At 37.8% G+C, this 19,568-nt stretch overlaps 2 long non-coding RNA genes across 2 annotated transcripts; both read left to right on the forward strand.

Annotated features, from left to right (window-relative positions):
* The first annotated feature begins 559 nt into the window (after window positions 1–559).
* On the forward strand, window positions 560–3,329 carry LOC137978512 (uncharacterized). The gene is made up of 4 exons (XR_011118182.1): window positions 560–1,341; window positions 1,744–1,816; window positions 2,043–2,141; window positions 2,247–3,329. It is a non-coding gene; the product is annotated as an uncharacterized lncRNA (long non-coding RNA).
* Window positions 3,330–11,864: 8,535 nt separating this feature from the next.
* Window positions 11,865–17,859, forward strand: LOC137978513 (uncharacterized). The gene is made up of 3 exons (XR_011118183.1): window positions 11,865–16,686; window positions 16,776–16,828; window positions 16,923–17,859. It is a non-coding gene; the product is annotated as an uncharacterized lncRNA (long non-coding RNA).
* Window positions 17,860–19,568: the final 1,709 nt, after the last annotated feature.

A 19,568-nucleotide genomic window follows, 5' to 3' on the forward strand; every position in this document is an offset into this window, starting at 1 on the left:
CGTGCAACTTGTCCCGCCACAATCCAATGTCGCCAAAACATTGCGAGACAAGTTGCACGAAACATTTCACAGTGAAGCGTTTACACAGACCCGTTCTCAAGTCGTGCGCCTGATTAGGCTGATTTAGCAACAGAACGGTAACGTCAGTGGCGACGTCGCGCGCAGCAAAACTACCAATGAGAATTTAGAATAGAGAAGAAAAGAGTGGAGTCTATTCTATTCTGAATTCTCATTGGTGTTTTTTCTGCGCGCGCCGTCGCCACTGACGTTCCCGTTCTGTTGCTAAATCAGCCTAATGACGGAAGTCACAACGTAATGAATCGAAAATAGACCAATAATAGACCTGTAGCAGGCACTTGAGTACGTGACTTTTTGAAATCTTACATCTAAATATAGCCAAGAAAAATTCCCTCGCGAAGGGAGAGGAAGCCTGTAAACCCACGTAAAAAATAATGACGTCAACCAATTGACGTCTAAGTTACATATCTTTTGATTGGGTAATGCTCTTAGTTTGTTTGAATACTACTGGTCAAAAGCGTGAGGTAAACTGGTTTTACCTGTTTTTCCAGTTGGTGTGACAATACGTATAGGATGCGTTTATTGCGTTGATCATAATTTGGGGCATTGCTTGCTAGTAGTCGACTGCGTCGTGAAGATTTTTGCGTTGGAGCTTGTGATTTTTTCAACCATTTAGCGCAAAAAATATACTCAAGCAGGTTGTTGATAGTGGATTCGGGTATACAAGTCTGATTACAGCTATTTAGGCCCTGCTGTGTCCGTAGCGTCGACTGGAATGCGATTCTGCCCAAGCGCTGTACTTTTCTTGTCGCTTTGCTTTCCTCTTTAAACGAGTGCGAACTTCTGTCAAGGCAAAAAATATTGAGGGAAGCTTGGAATGTGTTGAAGCAGAACGGAAGGACGGGGAAAAATCGGTTGAAATTAAAATTCTTCATAGTTAAGTGTTGACGAAACTTTAAACTCATCCGTTGTGCGTCGTTAAATTGGTTGTGTTCAACAGCATGTATGATCGTCCAAGAGCGAGGATCCCGAGGAGCAAGCAAGGAAAGCACGCAGTGAATGTATATACAGACAAGGAACTATGGGCATTTCTCACAACTTCACTTGAGAAGAAGAAAGAAAATAAACGTAAAAGGGACCCAGATATGCTGCGAAACGCGGTTTTAGAGTTAACAGTTCAGAGACTGAATGAGGAGATAATAGAGAGGTGTACGAACAAGGTAAAACGTCAGAGAATGGACGATTCTTATGAGTGGCCTGGATCTACGAACAGTCTTGGGTGGAGTATGACTGCATCTTACCAAGACAATGAAGATTTACTAGGTATCGATGCGTTTTTTCAAAAGATAAGTGCTTGTGAAGGCAAAAGTAATGCGTCCACAATTCCTGGTCGATGGGTCTCGACTCAGTAATCGAGTAACTGCTAACTGTAAGTTTCGCCACGTAAATAGCGAATTTGTTTCAGCTCGTTGCTCTGTGGGCGATCCTGAAATTGGACAGACGTTCTTTGTTATTTAAGTACCGTAGATAGCACAGTTTTAAATATTAAGTGAAACAAATTTACGAGTCGCATTTTTTCCCCGAAAGGTGTTTGTTTTTTTACACTTGAGAAACAAATTTTTATTGTAAATAGCCTCGTTTTGTAAATAAAAAAATTCTTTATTATAAATCTAGAGTAGAAAATTCGTTGTTGCATCTCCTAATGTGTGTCAATTGCTTTTACAGCTTTAGGTTGAGCACACTTTTGTTTCCTCAGCCGTGGTTGCATCTGTTTGTACTAGTATCTGACTCCTTCAAGGTATTAGCAATATCTTGGCTTGATGATTTGTTCATTATTTTTTCTTATTGTTCCATCCCCACCTTCACCTGTGGAATTAAATCTTTTCTGAAAGTACTAAAAAATACCAAAAGAAAAGTGCTTAGCAGAATGAGATTTTGAATTTGATTATATGAATGCTATTACCATCAATTTTAAACTATGTGTGAGATGCAGTAATTTTGAATAAAAGTTGTTTCTTTTCAAGCTTTTCACATCCGTGGAGATGAGCTTTTCTTGTGCCACAGCACGACATTGGACAAAGAGAGGTTGACAGATGGAGAGGAAGACTTCTCATTAACTCTTGGTAAATGCTCAGCATTTGCCCACTTTTCCAGTTAATGTACTTGTCTGATCAATTATAACTGTTATTTTTGGTTCGTGACTAAGCAGTTGTTTTTGTCAACTCTAGCTCGTATACTGGTATCAAATGATGGAGCATCCTTCAGTGAGTGTTGGAGCAGGTTTCAAGGACAAGTTAGAATGGCCAGCCTGTTAAGTCACTGTAGAATAGACTGCTTTATTCGTCGATGTTGTCACATAGTTAAAGTATGGTTAAAGTTTAGCGAAGCATTGAATTTAGAGACTTGGGTGGGGGAATTTAAATGGGCCAATTCATTTTCACTCTGCTGCATACATGCTTCACTTAGTGTTGGGTTACTGATAATTTAAAGTTCTGTGCAACATTTGTTCCTTGTGTTCGACCTATAGTCAGTAGCAACTACCAGCAGCAGGGCTTTACTTTGTTAAAGAAAAAAAGAAAGGTTACCTTCATTGTGAGGTCAATGATTAACCAGTGTTCAAAAGGGAAGAGTATATTTATTAGGATGTACATATGAAGGCATTGTTTTAGCTATCACGATCTACAGATAAAGCTAGCCAAGTGGGTGTGGAGAAGCTATGAAGAGCTGGGGTAACAAGTATGGAATAGCTGTGTGTTGGCTTGGTTATGTGTGCCCGTGCACATGGATGACCTCTTTTGAATGATTGTTGAGAACTGTGCTTGTGGGAGGGATTGTTTATTTGTCTTAAATACATCACAGAGTTAAGGAAACCTGGAAATTAGAGCTGGGAAAGGCATCCTTGGATTTGATGTTAATCTACTTCTTAACAAGAACACATCAAGCAATGTAAGCACAAAGTTTAATTAAGATTAAGGCAGCTGTGTGTGTGGATTATCACAAGATTATCACAAGTTCAAAGAAGCTGTGTATTTGTTGCCAATGGAATCCTTTGGTGAAAGTTGTTTAAGCTGATCAAAGTGCGTCTTGGACTTGTGCATTTATCAGTAATAGTAATAATAATAATTATTATTATGGGAAATTCAGCGTTGTTTGGGATATTTGCCGGCATTTCTGCTTTGCAGCTTGACAAGAGGCACTGTGTCATATGAAAAAGACTGAGGCAAGATTGTGAAGTGGTCAGAGGAAAGCTTGCGGGTCTCTTGATATGCTAATGTTACTGACTAAGATCATAATAAAGTTAATGGACTGGATGGATAAAAGGTTGCATCATTCTATTGTATCCTGTTGGCGTTAATTTATTGGGCCAGGGTTTCCACAATGCAGATTAACAATAATTGGTCTTTCTTTTTGAGTTAAATATTGGTTCTGGTATGCATGTTGTCCAGAATTTTTGTTGTGGTGATAACATCAAATCAAAAGCACTAATTATTTGTGAAGTATCATTTTGAACTGGCTGGTAACGGCAAACCTAATTACACAGCTTGTTCAGGGTTGGGGGTTTTGAGAAGCCAACACAATTATTGTCTGCAGTTTTGAACAGTGGGGATCCATTGTGCAAAACAAATTACACCTTGGGTTTTCAAGTAACCATTAGTGGAGTCCCAGATGATACAAAGTGAGCAGGAAAGAACTTGTCATAACTGCTTTTTCTTGGTCAGGAAGTGTTATTTAAAGTTCTCGTTTAGCAGACTTTTAAAGTAAAACCCTCTTCATCAAAGGATTGTGGTCATCAGGAACCTTTAAAAACTTATGTGGGGATTTCTTCCAAGTCAATATCTGTCTGTAGACTATATGGACAAGATAGTTCAACATAATGTTTTTTAACTGAAAAAAAATGAGTCGAATCAAAAAGAAATCTTAAACATTCACCGTTGTGTGGTCATCTTTGGTGTCTATCTGTTTCTGTAAAAGTTTTTTCAGATGAGCAAAATTTGGAGAGATGTTGGTGGTAACTGGATTCAAGGTGCACTTTGCTGAAGGAAAACAGTGGGCATCTTTAAAGTTTAGGAGGCAGTTGATATTCGAAATAATTATGGTCAGGGACATCACCTGATTAATCAAGTTTCTGGCAAAGGTGATTGAATAGGACGTTCCATATCCAGTTCCTCGAAGAACCCCATTTCAAATTCAGCCAAGGTCATTTTTGTACTTACTGTAAACTTTGTTTTCTGAAGTGGCAAGATCATCCAGGTGATATCTTTTCCAACAAAAGTTCCCCAGTTTACAGTAGCTTCTCTTTCCTTGTTATTTATTTTACTGTGTTTAGAAGGCATGTGTATGTGCTACAAGTCTATTTACAGAATTCTACAGTCGGAAAGAGCTGTGATGCTTTCTTTAAGATGTGCTCTGCTTAAGAAGACAGTGGGTAATCCTTGTCATGTCATCTGTAATGAGGTGCATTTAAGGGTCACCGAAGTGTTCGTATAACAACTGAAGTAGCAAGCATGTCCTTTCGTTTTAGGCATTCAAATGTATGGTACAGTGCAACTGAAAGTAGGAACTGGCAGTTCAGGATTAACCAAATAATGCACTTTTCCTGGCATCAATTTGGCATTTTTCTTGTTAGAGTTTGCCATTACAGAGGAGTTGCCCTTCAAATACTTCAGACTTGCAGTTAGTGGTCAGTTGTGTGTACATTCTAGAGCTAAAGGTTGCCTTATTGAACCAACTTCCCAAGGTATCACTTAAAATTTTGTTGGTGCATCGCATGAATGTCATGGCTATTTACTGTACATATTTTTATGTATTTTGAAGAAGCTTTTTTCAGGATATCATAACAGTACTGTCAGAGTTCACCAACAACTGGGAAAAGAATAGCTTACTGTGTCATACAGTTAGACCACTTCTTCTCTTTGCTGAAATCCATTTATCAAATTCCTAGGTAGTTTTGTGACATGAAAAAAGGAGAGGGGTAGGCTTTGAACTCCTTCTACATATATTCCTCTCTTCCAAGCTGCAACAATGATAATGTTCCAGTGGAGCAGCTTCAAGCAAAATTAGCAGATAAGTGTTAGCCTCGAGTTAATTTACTGCGGTATCTAATCTTTCATCAAAGTTTACAAGTTCCATTGTTCAAGTCTGGCAATTAGATATATATCAGCCTACAGATTCAGTCATTGATAGGGGTGACCGAGAGAAGCATAGCCTTGTAAGTTACATAAGTAACAAAAGTGCATAATTAGCATAAACAAGCTTCAGAAGAAATTTCATCCAGATGCACTTGTTGTTTAGCATCTTTTCACAGTTACTTTAATGGTGTCAAAAATAAAAGAACACGAATGTTCCTTCACTGCCATGCTTTCCCATGTTGGCCAGCACTTTTTCATGTTCCGTTTCAACGTCCAAACATCGTGATTTGTTTAGTCTGAAGTCAGTTCTAAGATGTCCAGCTACTCGTGCTCTGAAGTCGGGTTTACATTCCTGTCTGCTTGGTACTCCCCAAGAATGTGACTGTTTTGGATCACTTCCTCAATATAATTAGCATAAAAAAATAATCATATTTGGTATTCTCTAAGGTTAGTTATTTCCTGAATAGCACCTTAATGGTATTTGTGTTGTCTGCAGGGTCGTCTGATAGTTAACTTGTGGTCTATATTTTTCTTTTGTAGCTATCAGGTTTCTGATACGACAACTTTTTTAGACTGCTCATTAGGTATTTGTTTGTAATAAACAAATTAATTTGTTGATACCAAAACATGTATATTCTGAAAGTATTAACAGCTTGCAAGGAAAGAAAACTGGCTGTTCCAATGAACTGTGAAATTTTGCCAGCGGTGAAAGTACTCTGTCTATTTAAAGGAAACTTTGTGGGATGGCTTAAAATTTCTTTCTAGCAATTTGAGTGTAAATGGAAAGAGTGGAGAAGCAATCAGAAGTTGCAAAAGCTGGATAATCAGATAAAATAATATGGCAACCATGGTATGAGCGTGTTATTGGTAGCTCTTTATTCGTTTATAAAATTATAATTGATGCTTTCCACAAGTTATTGAACTTAACATTGACTCGTGTAATGGTAACACTATCGTAACTAGTATGTGACTAAGTCTAACTGCCATTTTTGAGATAGTGTCATTCACATACTTGGGGCTAAGTTGTTTAGTAGGTTGGTGGTATGTTTCTTTTTGGTTGCAGACAAGCAACTAATCAGGGATTTTCAAGCACTATGTACCAGGCAGGGATAAGATTTCAAACTTTGCTTTTAAAATTAACCAGTAAAATTCTTTAATTTGAGCTGTCTTTTTAAATGTCACCTTATTTTGTTAAGTTGTTCTATCTGCAGGAATACAATGTATGCCATCCAATTCATTTTGGGAACAGGCTTCATTCTCTCAAAAATGTTTACCTTGAAAAAGTACATGTTTCATTCTCCACATATTTAAAAATTCTTTCCATTAAACTATTGCTTGTTAATACTATTAATATTAAAAGTGAAAATGACTGGTTTGAATTAATAATTCTTGTTGTCATAAAATTAGTTTTGCATTGATGAATGCAATATGTAAAGTAAGCTTGGTGTATAAATATTAACTCTTTCTGCATTTCTTAATATCATTTTGATGTTTGTCCTGAAGATTCTTGCTTTGAGCTTCTGTGTAAAGACATTCTATTTCGAGCAACAGTTGTGTTAATTTCAGTCTCCCCAGCTTGTTCCACTCTGACATTGCAACGCTCACGGGAACAATTACCCGAATGGTTTAATTTTCTGGTGGGAAGTCCATCTGTAAACGCCTAAAAATAGCAACACATTGTCAACTTATGCAGTTGCCAGATAGGGTTGGGTCACTGTAAACATCAATGTAAGTGCTGTTCAGGCAACATTGCACAATTTGAACTTTTTTGCAGCACAGAATGTAACTTTTGTATCACAAGATGTCTGTTGCAAGTTGTCAAATTTGAAAGACACCGGAACCATCAAGTCGCTGGGTGCATTAATCACTTTTTTTTTGGCGACTTCCCTATCAGTAAGGTAACCAAGGCCTCAAGAATTATCTTCCTTTTTGTGCCAAACAGTATTTTGTTTTCTCACACTCAGCAGTTATAAATGTCAAATACATTGGATGTTTATTTTAAGATTCAAGCTCTTTCTAGAATTCTAGTGCAGAAGAATGGTAAAGTGCATTGTTGATCTTCACATCCTATACATTCAAATATTATTCTGTTTCAATTTTCAATGTTTTCACCAAAGTTGGCTACATTTGTGGGATAAAATAGAAGCTCAGGTAATTAATTATAACCAGCTTCCATTTGCCTGAAAATAACTTTTTGTTTATGTGAAACATTGCATACTTTGAACCTCTTGTAGCAATTTACACAACACCTATCGAACAGGGTGCACATGTATCCTTGATGACTGGGTTATTCAAGAAGAGATGACAATCCTTTTGGTCATGACAAATTGTGTGTAGAGCAGCATTTTAGCCACCTGTGTCTTGTCAAGAATAAGAAACACTGCAAGGTATCAATGTCTCATTTTTCAGCTTTCATTTACCAAACAGTGTATGTTTCGTAACTCATTACAGAATTAGGCATCTAATATACTGGTCTGGAAGTTTCTCTTGACATTAAATTACGTTGGGTCAAGAATAAAGACAAAAGTGCATCATATCCCAGTTGTAGGAAAATGGTATGTGTTCTCTTGAAAGTTCAATTGCAGCTCCTAGTTGAGGACTAAAAAGAGGGCAACCCTGCAGAGGTTTTTCTGGCAAGTACTTTTAATGACTATGACAACCACTTGTCAAGCATTGAATTGCATGCGTTTTTGTTCAAAATAGTACATATTTTGTAATCATATACACGAAGAACAATGGAAAACACTGGATATTACATTTTGAATTCAGGTTTTGAGGTTAAGGGATGGTTAAGAAGTACTTTTGATTTTACATTTAGCTGAAGCTGCATGTTCCCATTTAATTTTACAAGTTTTATGCCGTGTTCATCTTTCTGGTCAATTTTGGATGATGGTCAGATTCCAGGTAACATCTTCAAATTGCCTGTAAATTATTCTTTGGCCAACAGTGGATACTTTGCAACTCTTTATAGCCTTAAAGTAATGCAACATCCAGTGAAAGATTGGTAGAGGACACAAACACTGAGCAGGTCCTTAAAAAAAACACTATCAGGTGGCATGCCTTCTATTGTGACAATTTCTTTATCTGTTGTAGACATCAATGTACTGTAACTGTCGTTCAGCAAACGTTGGTACTTTGAACTTTTCTGCAACAGAAAATGTACCTTTTGAATCACAGAAGTCTGTATCAAGTTGTGGAACTTGAAAGGCACTGGAACCTTCAGGTCAACCCTGAATTCATCAGTTTTTGGACACATCCGTATAAGGAAAGGTTACCAAGGCCTTTGTTTTCTAACACTCTGCTGTTGCAAACGTTGAATACACTGGCTGTTTATTTCAAGAAGCTCCTTTCAGAATTCTAGTGCAGAGGAACGATAAAGTGCATTGCTGATCTTCAGATTGTATACATTCAAGCATAAATATTCCATTTCAATTTAAAATTTGCACGCAAGTCAGCTTCATCTGTTGGATGAAAAAGGAAGTCCAGGTAACCAGCTTCCATTTGCCTGAATGAATGTATATTTTTTTGTTCACGAAAAGCATTGCATACTTTAAAACTACTTGTAGCAACTCACACAACACCTAGCCAACTGGATGTTTCCTTGATGACTGGTTTATTCAGGAAAAGATAATCCTTTTGGCCATGGCAAGTCATACCGGTATTTAGAACAGCATTTTAGCCACAAATGTCTCGTCAGGAATAGGAAACACTGCAAGGTATCAATGTCTCATTTTTCAGCTTTCATGTGCCAAACAGTGTATATTTTGAAACACATTGCAGAATACTGGATGGTTCTCTAGACATATAAATTACTTTGGATCAAGAACAAAGATACAAGTGCGTCTTTATCCCAGTTGTAGGCAAATGTTGCACATCCTCTTGAAAATTCAATGCCAGGTCAGAGTTGAGGACTAAACGGAGGGGAACCGTGCAGAATTTTTTCGGCAAGTTCTCGCAATAACTATGCTTCGAATGGTGTGCTTTTTTTGTTCAAAATAGTGCATATTTTGTAATTCTATACAGCGAGAACATGGAAGACACTGGATCTTAAATTTTGAATTTTGGATGCCAGGAAGGCATAGTTGAGATGTCGTTCTGATTATACTAGTTGTTAGCTGAAGTTACAGCTCCTATGTAAGTTTACAAGTTTCATGTGATGTTTAACGTTAAGTCAATCTGGATGGCTGCCAGTTTCCAGGTAACATTGTCGAATTTTCAGTAAATTGTTCTTTGGCCAACAGTGCATACTTTGCAACTCTTTGTAGCAGTTGACTCAACTCCTAACCAACAAGATGTTTCCTCGATGACTGGTTTATTCAAGCGGAGATGAGAATCCTTTTGGCCATAACAAATAGTGTTTAGAGCAGCATTTTGGCTGCACGTCTCTTGAAGATAGGAAATGTTGCTGCAAGGTATCGATGTCTCGTTTTCAGCTTTCATGTGCCAAACAGTGTATGTTTTGTAACTCATTGCAGACGTAGGCATCTTATATACTGGACTGGATGTTTCTCTTGACATTAAGTTACTTTGAATCAAGAACAAAGATACAAGTGCATCTCATCCCAGTTGTAGGCAAATATCACACATTCTCTTGAAAGTTCAATGGCAGTTCAGAGTTGAGGACTAAACGGAGGGGAACCGTGCAGAATTTTTTTGGCAAGTTCTCGCAATAACTATGGCAACCACATACCATGCTTTGAATGGTGTGCTTTTTTTGTTCAAAACAGTGCATATTTTAAAATTCTATACTGCGAGAACATGGAAGACACTGGATTTTAAATTTTGAACTTTGGATGCCAGGTTATGGCATAGTTAAGATGTCATTCTGATTATACTACTCGTTAGCTGAAGTTACAGCTTTCATTTAAGTTGACAAGTTTCATGTGGTGTTCAACGTTAAAGTCAATCTGAATGGTCGCCAGTTTCCAGGTAACATTGTCGAATTTTCAGTAAATTGTTCTTTGGTCAACAGTGCATACTTTGCAACTCTTTGTAGCAGTTGACTCAACTCCTAACCAACGAGATGTTTCCTTGATGACTGGTTTATTCAAGCAGAGATGAGAATCCTTTTGGCCATAACAAAAAGTGTTTAGAGCAGCATTTTAGCCGCACGTCTCTTCAAGATAAGAAATGTTGCTGCAAGGTATCGATGTCTCATTTTCAGCTTTCATGTGCCAAACAGTGTATGTTTTGTAACTCATTGCAGACGTAGGCATCTTATATACTGGACTGGATGTTTCTCTTGACATTAAATTACTTTGAATCAAGAACAAAGAGACAAGTGCATCTCATCCCAGTTGTAGGCAAATATCGCACATTTTCTTGAAAGTTCAATGGCAGTTCAGAGTTGAGGACTAAACGGAGGGGAACCATGCAGAATTTTTTTGGCAAGTTCTTGCAATAACTATGGCAACCACACACCATCATGCATGGCATCTGATAGGATGCGGCTATGCGGATCCGCATAATTCCCTAAAATCCGCATCCTCCGGATCATTACGATATATTTTCCGCATAATTTTGAAGAAATGCCTGATATTATTGATAAAGCAGCTGCTTACCACCCTCACAAACACAAAAGCCTTGAAGAGATTGACTATTTTGAACTGCTTATTTTCCTGAACATTGAAGAAAACACGCCATTTCGTGCGCAAGATGAAAGTTCGTAAGCAGTTTCCACTCATTTTTTGGGAATGAGCCTGGACTCTAGTTAAACCGTTTTCATAACATACCCTAGGCTCGAAATTTTTAAAAAAGATACAAGGTATGAAAATTGAACCGCAAGTTATAGTAGCAAATTAAATTCCATCATTTGTAACTCTGGTAAAGTAGGGACAATCATTGCCGTACAAAACAAAGAGCCTGCAATACGTATGTGTAAAAAATCACTGAAAATGGTGAATGATCGATGGTATGGATCGTGGTTCAACCACGTTACAATTTTGCTACATATCTCCAAATTGAAACAAAATTCATGACAAGAAACAAAATATTTTTTTTATCGCTTTATTTCATTTAGCAAAAGTATCGGCAAAATGCTGATTACTAACCCTTTTATTTTAACGGTGAATGCTGGTCGCAAATTGGCGACTCGGCCAGATATCTTAATCGCAAAGGGAAAAAGCGACTGTATTGGTCGCAATGTCGAGTCCTGATTTACCATAAGCATGTACATACATTGGACGGGCCTAATTATTAGTTCTATAAATGTTTAAATTTTTGCATAATCCGGTGTAATTTCCGCATAATCAACGCATGTTTACGCATAATATGGCCAAAAATTTCCGCATAATCTTTAATTTTTTTCCGCATCCTATCAGAAGCCCTGTACCATGCTTTGAATGGTGTGCTTTTTTTGTTCAAAATAGTGCATATTTTGTAATTCTACACAGCGAGAACATGGAAGACACTGGATCTTAAATTTTGAATTTTGGATGCCAGGTTATGGCATAGTTGAGATGTCGTTCTGATTATACTACTCGTTAGCTGAAGTTACAGCTCCTATGTAAGTTGACAAGTTTCGTTTGATGTTCAACGTTAAAGTCAATCTGGGTGGTTGCCAGTTTCCAGGTAACATTGTCAAATTTTCAGGAAATTGTTCTTTGGCCAACAGTGCATACTTTGCAACTCTTTGTAGCAGTTGACTCAACTCCTAACCAACAAGATGTTTCCTTGATGACTGGTTTATTCAAGCGGAGATGAGAATCCTTTTGGCCATAACAAATAGTGTTTAGAGCAGCATTTTAGCCTCACGTCTCTTGAAGATAGGAAATGTTGCTGCAAGGTATCGATGTCTCATTTTCAGCTTTCATGTGCCAAACAGTGTATGTTTTGTAACTCATTGCAGACGTAGACATCTTATATACTGGACTGGATGTTTCTCTTGACATTAAATTACTTTGAATCAAGAACAAAGATACAAGTGCATCTCATCCCAGTTGTAGGCAAATATCGCACATTCTCTTGAAAGTTCAATGGCAGTTCAGAGTTGAGGACTAAACGGAGGGGAACCGTGCAGAATTTTTTTGGCAAGTTCTCATAATAACTATGGCAACCACATACCATGCTTTGAACGGTTTTCCTTTTTTTGTTCAAAATAGTGCATATTTTGAAATTCTATACAGGGAGAACATGGAAGACACGGGATGTTAAATTTTGAATTTTGGATGCCAGGAAGGCATAGTTGAGATGTCGTTCTGATTATACTAGTTGTTAGCTGAAGTTACAGCTCCTATGTAACTTGGCAAGTTTCATGTGATCAACGTTTTTAAAGTCAATCTGGATGGTCGCCAGTTTCCAGGTAACATTGTCGAATTTTCAGTCAATTGTTCTTTGGCCAACAGTGCATACTTTGCAACTCTTTGTAGCATTTGACTCAACTCCTAACCAACAAGATGTTTCCTTGATGACTGGTTAATTCAAATGAAGATGAGAATCCTTTTGGCCATAACAAATAGTGTTTAGAGCAGCATTTTAGCCGCACGTCTCTTCAAGATAGGAAACGTTGGTGCAAGGTATCGATGTCTCATTTTCAGCTTTCATGTGCCAAACAGTGTATGTTTTGTAACTCATTTCAGACGTAGGGATCTTATATACTGGACTGGATGTTTCTCTTGACATTAAATTACTTTGAATCGAGAACAAAGAGACAAGTGCATCTCATCCCAGTTGTAGGCAAATATCGCACATTCTCTTGAAAGTTCAATGGCAGTTCAGAGTTGAGGACTAAACGGAGGGGAACCGTGCAGAATTTTTTTGGCAAGTTCTCGCAATAGCTATGGCAACCACATACCATGCTTTGAATGGTGTGCTTTTTTTGTTCAAAATAGTGCATATTTTGAAATTCTATACAGGGAGAACATGGAAGACACTGGATTTTAAATTTTGAATTTTGGATGCCAGGTTATGGCATAGTTAAGATGTCGTTCTGATTATACTACTCATTAGCTGAAGTTACAGCTTTCATTTAAGTTGACAAGTTTCATGTGATGTTCAACGTTAAAGTCAATCTGGATGGTTGCCAGTTTCCAGGTAACATTGTTGAATTTTCAGTAAATTGTTCTTTGGCCAACAGTGCATACTTTGCAACTCTTTGTAGCAGTTGACTCAACTCCTAACCAACAAGATGTTTCCTTGATGACTGGTTTATTCAAGCAGAGATGAGAATCCTTTTGGCCATAACAAATAGTGTTTAGAGCAGCATTTTAGCCGCACGTCTCTTCAAGATAGGAAAGGTTGCTGCAAGGTATCGATATCTTGTTTTCAGCTTTCATGTGCCAAACAGTGTATGTTTTGTAACTCATTGCAGACGTGGGCATCTTATATACTGGACTGGATGTTTCTCTTGACATTAAATTACTTTGAATCAAGAACAAAGATACAAGTGCATCTCGTCCCAGTTGTAGGCAAATATCGCACATTCTCTTGAAAGTTCAATGGCAGTTCAGAGTTGAGGACTAAATGAAGGGGAACCGTGCAGAATTTTTTTGGCAAGTTCTCGCAATAACTATGGTAACCACATACCATGCTTTGAATGGTGTGCTTTTTTTTGTTCAAAATAGTGCATATTTTGTAATTCTATACAGGGAGAACATGGAAGACACTGGATCTAAAATTTTGAATTTTGGATGCCAGGTTATGGCATAGTTAAGATGTCGTTCTGATTATACTACTCGTTAGCTAAAGTTACAGCTCCTATGTAACTTGACAAGTTTCATGTGATCAACGTTAAAGTCAATCTGGATGGTCGGCAGTTTCCAGGTAACATTGTCGAATTTTCAGTAAATTGTTCCTTGGCCAACAGTGCATACTTTGCAACTCTTTGTAGCAGTTGACTCAACTCCTAACCAACAAGATGTTTCCTTGATGACTGGTTTATTCAAGCGGAGATGAGAATCCTTTTGGCCATAACAAATAGTGTTTAGAGCAGCATTTTAGCCGCACGTCTCTTCAAGATGGGAAATGTTGCTGCAAGGTATCGATGTCTCATTTTCAGCTTTCATGTGCCAAACAGTGTATGTTTTGTAACTCATTGCAGACGTAGGTATCTTATATACTGGACTGGATGTTTCTCTTGACATTAAATTACTTTGAATCAAGAACAAAGATACAAGTGCATCTCATCCCAGTTGTAGGCAAATATCGCACATTCTCTTGAAAGTTCAATGGCAGTTCAGAGTTGAGGACTAAACGGAGGGGAACCGTGCAGAATTTTTTTGGCAAGTTCTCATAATAACTATGGCAACCACATACCATGCTTCGAATGGTGTGCTTTTTTTTTGTTCAAAATAGTGCATATTTTGTAATTCTATTCAGCGAGAACATGGAAGACACTGGATCTTAAATTTTGAATTTTGGATGCCAGGTTAAGGCATAGTTGAGATGTCGTTCTGATCATGCTACTCGTTAGCTGAAGTTACACCTCCTATGTAACTTGGCAAGTTTCATGTGATCAACGTTAAAGTGAATCTGGATGGTCACCAGTTTCCAGGTAACATTGTTGAATTTTCTGTAAATTGTTCTTTGGCCAACAGTGCATACTTTGCAACTCTTTGTAGCAGTTCACTCAACTCCTAACCAACAAGATGTTTCCTTGATGACTGGTTTATTCAAGTGGAGATGAGAATCCTTTTGGCCATAACAAATAGTGTTTAGAGCAGCATTTAAGCCGCACATCTCTTCAAGATAGGAAATGTTGCTGGAAGGTATCGATGTCTCTTTTTTCAGCTTTCATGTGCCAAACAGTGTATGTTTTGTAACTCATTGCAGACGTAGGCATCTTATATACTGGACTGGATGTTTCTCTTGACATTAAATTACTTTGAATCAAGAACAAAGATACAAGTGCGTCTAATCCCAGTTGTAGGCAAATATCGCACATTCTCTTGAAAGTTCAATGGCAGTTCAGAGTTAAGGACTAAAGGGAGGGGAACCTTGCATGATTATTTTGGCAAGTTCCTTTAATAACTATGGCAACCACATGCCATGCATAATTATTCCCTTGGAATTTTCAAAATGTGTATGAAAGTCAGCTACATCTGTTGGATGAAAAGGCAATTCCAAGGAACTAACATCCATTTGCTGTAAAACAATTCTTTTGTTCATTAGTAACATTGCATACAGCTTTTAAACACTTAGTAGCAATTCAACCAACACCAAACCAACAGGATGTTCCTTGATGACTGGTTTATTCAAGAGAGAACAATCCTTTAAGCTGTGGCAAAATGTGTTAGCTGCACTTAAGCCATTTTTCTTTCATCAAAATTAGGAAACAACACAAGGTATCAATGTCCTTTTTTCCAGCTTTCATGTGCCGAACGGCCAAATGTTTTCAAACCTCTGTTTTCAAACCTCTGCAGAAGTAGACAATTAATGTGCTGGATATTTTACTTGACATTTGAATTTCCGTCGATCAAGAAGAAGGATACAAGTGTATCATCTCATCCATGTTGTAGGTGAATGTTGCACTTCCTCTCGAAAGTTCATTGTCAGTTCCTGGTTAGAAGAAAATGAGGAAACCTTGTAGAGGGTTTTTTGGCAAGTTTTTATCATATGACTTATTACCAAGCTTTGAATTGTATGCTTTTTTGGTTCAAAACAGTGCATATTTTGTAATCCTATACAGCAAGAACATGGAAGACACTGGAAAATTTTGATTTCAGGATATGATGTCAAGGGATGGTTGAGAAGTCTTTCTGTTTTAGTTGCTCGTAAGCTGAAGCTGCAGGTCCCATTTAAGTTAACAAGCTTCATGTGATCATTTTTTTAGTCAATTTGGATGATCGCCAGGTTCCAGGTAACATTTTCAAATTGCCTGTCAATTCTTTTTTGGCCAACAGTGCATACTTTGCAACTCTTCACAGCATTAAAGTGGCAGCATTAAAATGGCATGTGACATCTAGTTAAAGATTTAAAGAGGACACAAGTGCACAACAGGTCCTTGAAAGAAATACTATCAGGTCATCCTCTATTCTAGTTTCTATTCTAGTATCAAAGCATAAACTAGCCACCTAAACACATTTCTCTATGGATAATACAGCTGTTGGGAAAGGTATTACATAGTTGCGCTCATACACTGTATGTACATGTGGAATGATATTTTCATGAATTTTTGTCAAGCATAACAGGTGTCATGAAATACTTCTATATTTGCAAACCTTTGTATGCTTTGTTTTGGTTGAAACAGTGCTTGGATTGGGAAACAACCTTAAGGTCAGCGACAGATTGCATTTTGTTGGCTTTCAGTTTGTAGAAAAGGGTTTAACTTTACTGTAGTACAAGAGTCTGCATTGCAACAAAGCGTTTAGTTGAAGTTTAAGGAAATATGTTGTACGTCATTAGACTGTATTGCAATATGAAAAAGTACATCTTTTGAGCACAAGGTAGCATTGTAGGTCATGTATGCAGCAGCATTTATCTTGGTGGGGAATCTTTATAACGGGGAACTAGGTAATTAGGAATGGAAGCTGCTGTCAGCAGAACAGGTGGCTGCCTCAGGAGAAGCTGGAGTCCTGTCAAAAAAGTCTTCGTTTATCCAAAGGTAAGTTAAATTCTGTAAGATCCCTGGCCCCAGTGGTATGAAATATTAACATTGTTCAAGTTATTAATGATTTGTATTAACTCCTACAGGTTTGCATTAGTGAACAGAGAAATCCATGTGCCCTGTCACTAAATCTTGAAAGGTAGGAAATTTCTTAAACGTCTGTAAGAAGACAGTAATTTTCCTGAGCACTGTTCTTTTAACTTTAACATCCAACTTTTTGTTCTTGTTTCCAGGAACTGGTGGTTAAATTGAAAGAAGATAAGCCCAAAGGATTGCAAGAAAATTTTTTTTTTTTACCCTGATTAAAAAGAAAAAAAGGCAAAAAAAAGAATAGGTTTTGTGACACGCCTGGGTGTCGTGCTGTACTGCATTGGGCCAGGACTATGTTTCCAGACATAACCGAAAGTCTGGTTTTTCGCAGCCGGCAGGCAGCTCCCAACTACATTCTGTGATAAAAGATTTGAATTAATTCTTCAATCAATTAAAAACTTAGATTGTTTTACTTAAAAATCCATGTTATCTTTCTGGACTTCTCTTTCTCATGTTATTGGCAGCCAATCGTCATTTTTCCTCTTGTTTATTAAAAAAAAAATGGATACATCCCTGTTAGTTCTGCGGAAGGGTGATACAACATGTATATAAGATAACAACATTTCTGTTGACTCAAAGACTGCCTCCTTCGAACGTTTTCAATGGGGAAACCCTAATGGAGGGAAGGGTTAAGTGATAAAAATTTCGTAGCTATAGTCGCAGTCAAGTGGACCAAATAAGCTTTGTTATGGTTATATGCCCTGGGAAAGAGGAAGACGCCTCCTTCAAAAATAACTCGTCCACCCGCAGGCATTTAAAAAATAAGACGGTGATAAAGAAAATAATTTCGAATGGGCGTCTTTCGTACCACACTGTGATAGGAACGGTTCGTGTTGTGAGATGTTGCAAGGAAAGACAGTAAATCGCTGAGGGATTTCTCGTTCAAGTGTTCATCCCCTTTACGTCGTCAATGCCACCAGCTAATATTGATGGCCTCAACAACAAACTGAACCAACTTGTACATTAATCGTTATGCAAGAGACCGCATAATTTTTCTGTCGATGCATATTGGTTATTTTTCTCATCTAAGGTGAAAGCTGCTAATTGATAAGTGGGTCTCAAATAAACAAGTGAAATCCCATATGAGGCTCCTTTAGTCTTAATTTAACGAGGTTATCGCGAAATAGCGTAGAAATACTAATAAACTTGTGGCCCTCATTTGGATAACAAGACAAATTCAAAGAATAATGCGAAAACGGGAAAGGCTATTCAAGAAGGCTAGAAGCTCTAAACGTGCCTCGCTTTGGCAGTCATACAAGAAATATCGCAATTTGGACAAAAAGAACACCTTGCGTATACTAAATACGTCGATGTTATCAGCGGCTCCTTTGAGGAAGGTGGTGGTAAACCCTCGAACTATGTAAAATTGAGAGCGTTGGTATTTCCTCACTGCGAGTTGAAGACAACTTTTTTATTCAATTGACTCTTAAAGACAATAAACCTGCTCCAGCTCCCACCAAGCCCACACCCTCAAATTGATCAGCTTGTAATAAACATCCCTGGATTCGAGAAGCAACTGCAGAAACTCAAACCTAACAAAGTTACTGGCCCTGATCAAATATCACCTTGGGTACTGAAGACCTTTGCCTCAGAAAGTGCTCAGCTTTTGCAAGTGATTTTTAGTCAGTCTTGACGAAAGTGGTATTCTCCTCCTTCTCATACATCTCATGTAAAACCATTGAACATGTTTTGTGCAGTCATCTATCGAACCATCTAGAGGTCAAGAGTATCCTTGCCCCTCACCAACATTGCTTTGGAAATGGGTTCTCTTCTGAAACCTAGCTTATCTCCGTCCTCGACAATTGGCTGTCGTTTGTCGGAGAATGTTATTGTTGTGCTTTTACAGACAAACGTCAATATTTAGGGACAATTTCCAGGTGTTTTTTTTTTTTAAAGACTCGTCAGGTATGATTGACATGACCTTGAATGACCAAGCTTTATCCGTTTGAACCAATCGTAGCGCAGAGAATCTGTCGTAAAAATAAGAGTTCCCTTCTAGGTGTTCAGAGTAGGTCTTTGCACACCCGATGTAAACGAGTGAATACTAAAAGGACAATAAATTTATAGTTAAACTCAGTCGACTTTATAGATTTAGGCTGTTTCGTTAGTCTTTGTTTTACCCATAGTAAACGGGGCAAGGTTTATAAAATCGTTGTTGGACAAGCATATTAGGACAGATTTAAGGACGCCCGAAATAGTTTCTCCTTTGTTCAGACAAACATTCTGCCCTTAGATACATTTAGGGTAATCATATCAAGACGAAATTTGGTCAGGGTATTAATTAAGTACCACATCACATTTTCCTCCAAAATAACGTTACCCTTGCAACGAAATAAAGCATTTATTTGAGCCTTAAAGCCAACATGTATTGTCTCTCTTGGAAAAACGGGAAGGTGAAATCTTCCCATTCAGCGTTACCACATAAATGTTAGAAATAATCTCTGAAAATTTAAAACTCAACAATTTGTAGGCCAGTTTTTCGAAAAAATCAGTTTTTTCGAAATGTGATTTTAAATTCTTTTTCACCTACGACAGAATTTTTAAATGTGAAAGACAAGCGTTAAAATTAAGCTAACATGCAAAAAATGAAAAAAATTCACTGTCCGGAAGCAGAGATATAAACGAGTAAAGTTACAGTGTTCAAATCCAATCCCACGGAGAAACCGAGATTTCGGCAACCGATCCAGCCCTCCCATTCATATGAACACACTGAAGTTTTTACTGATAATTTAGAGGTGCGAAGGAAGGGGAGGGGGGGGGGGGGAAATCTCGGAAACCGGGCCAGCCTG

Source organism: Montipora foliosa, chromosome 12 (genome assembly GCF_036669935.1).
Source record: "Montipora foliosa isolate CH-2021 chromosome 12, ASM3666993v2, whole genome shotgun sequence".
NCBI classification, from domain to species: domain Eukaryota; kingdom Metazoa; phylum Cnidaria; class Anthozoa; order Scleractinia; family Acroporidae; genus Montipora; species Montipora foliosa.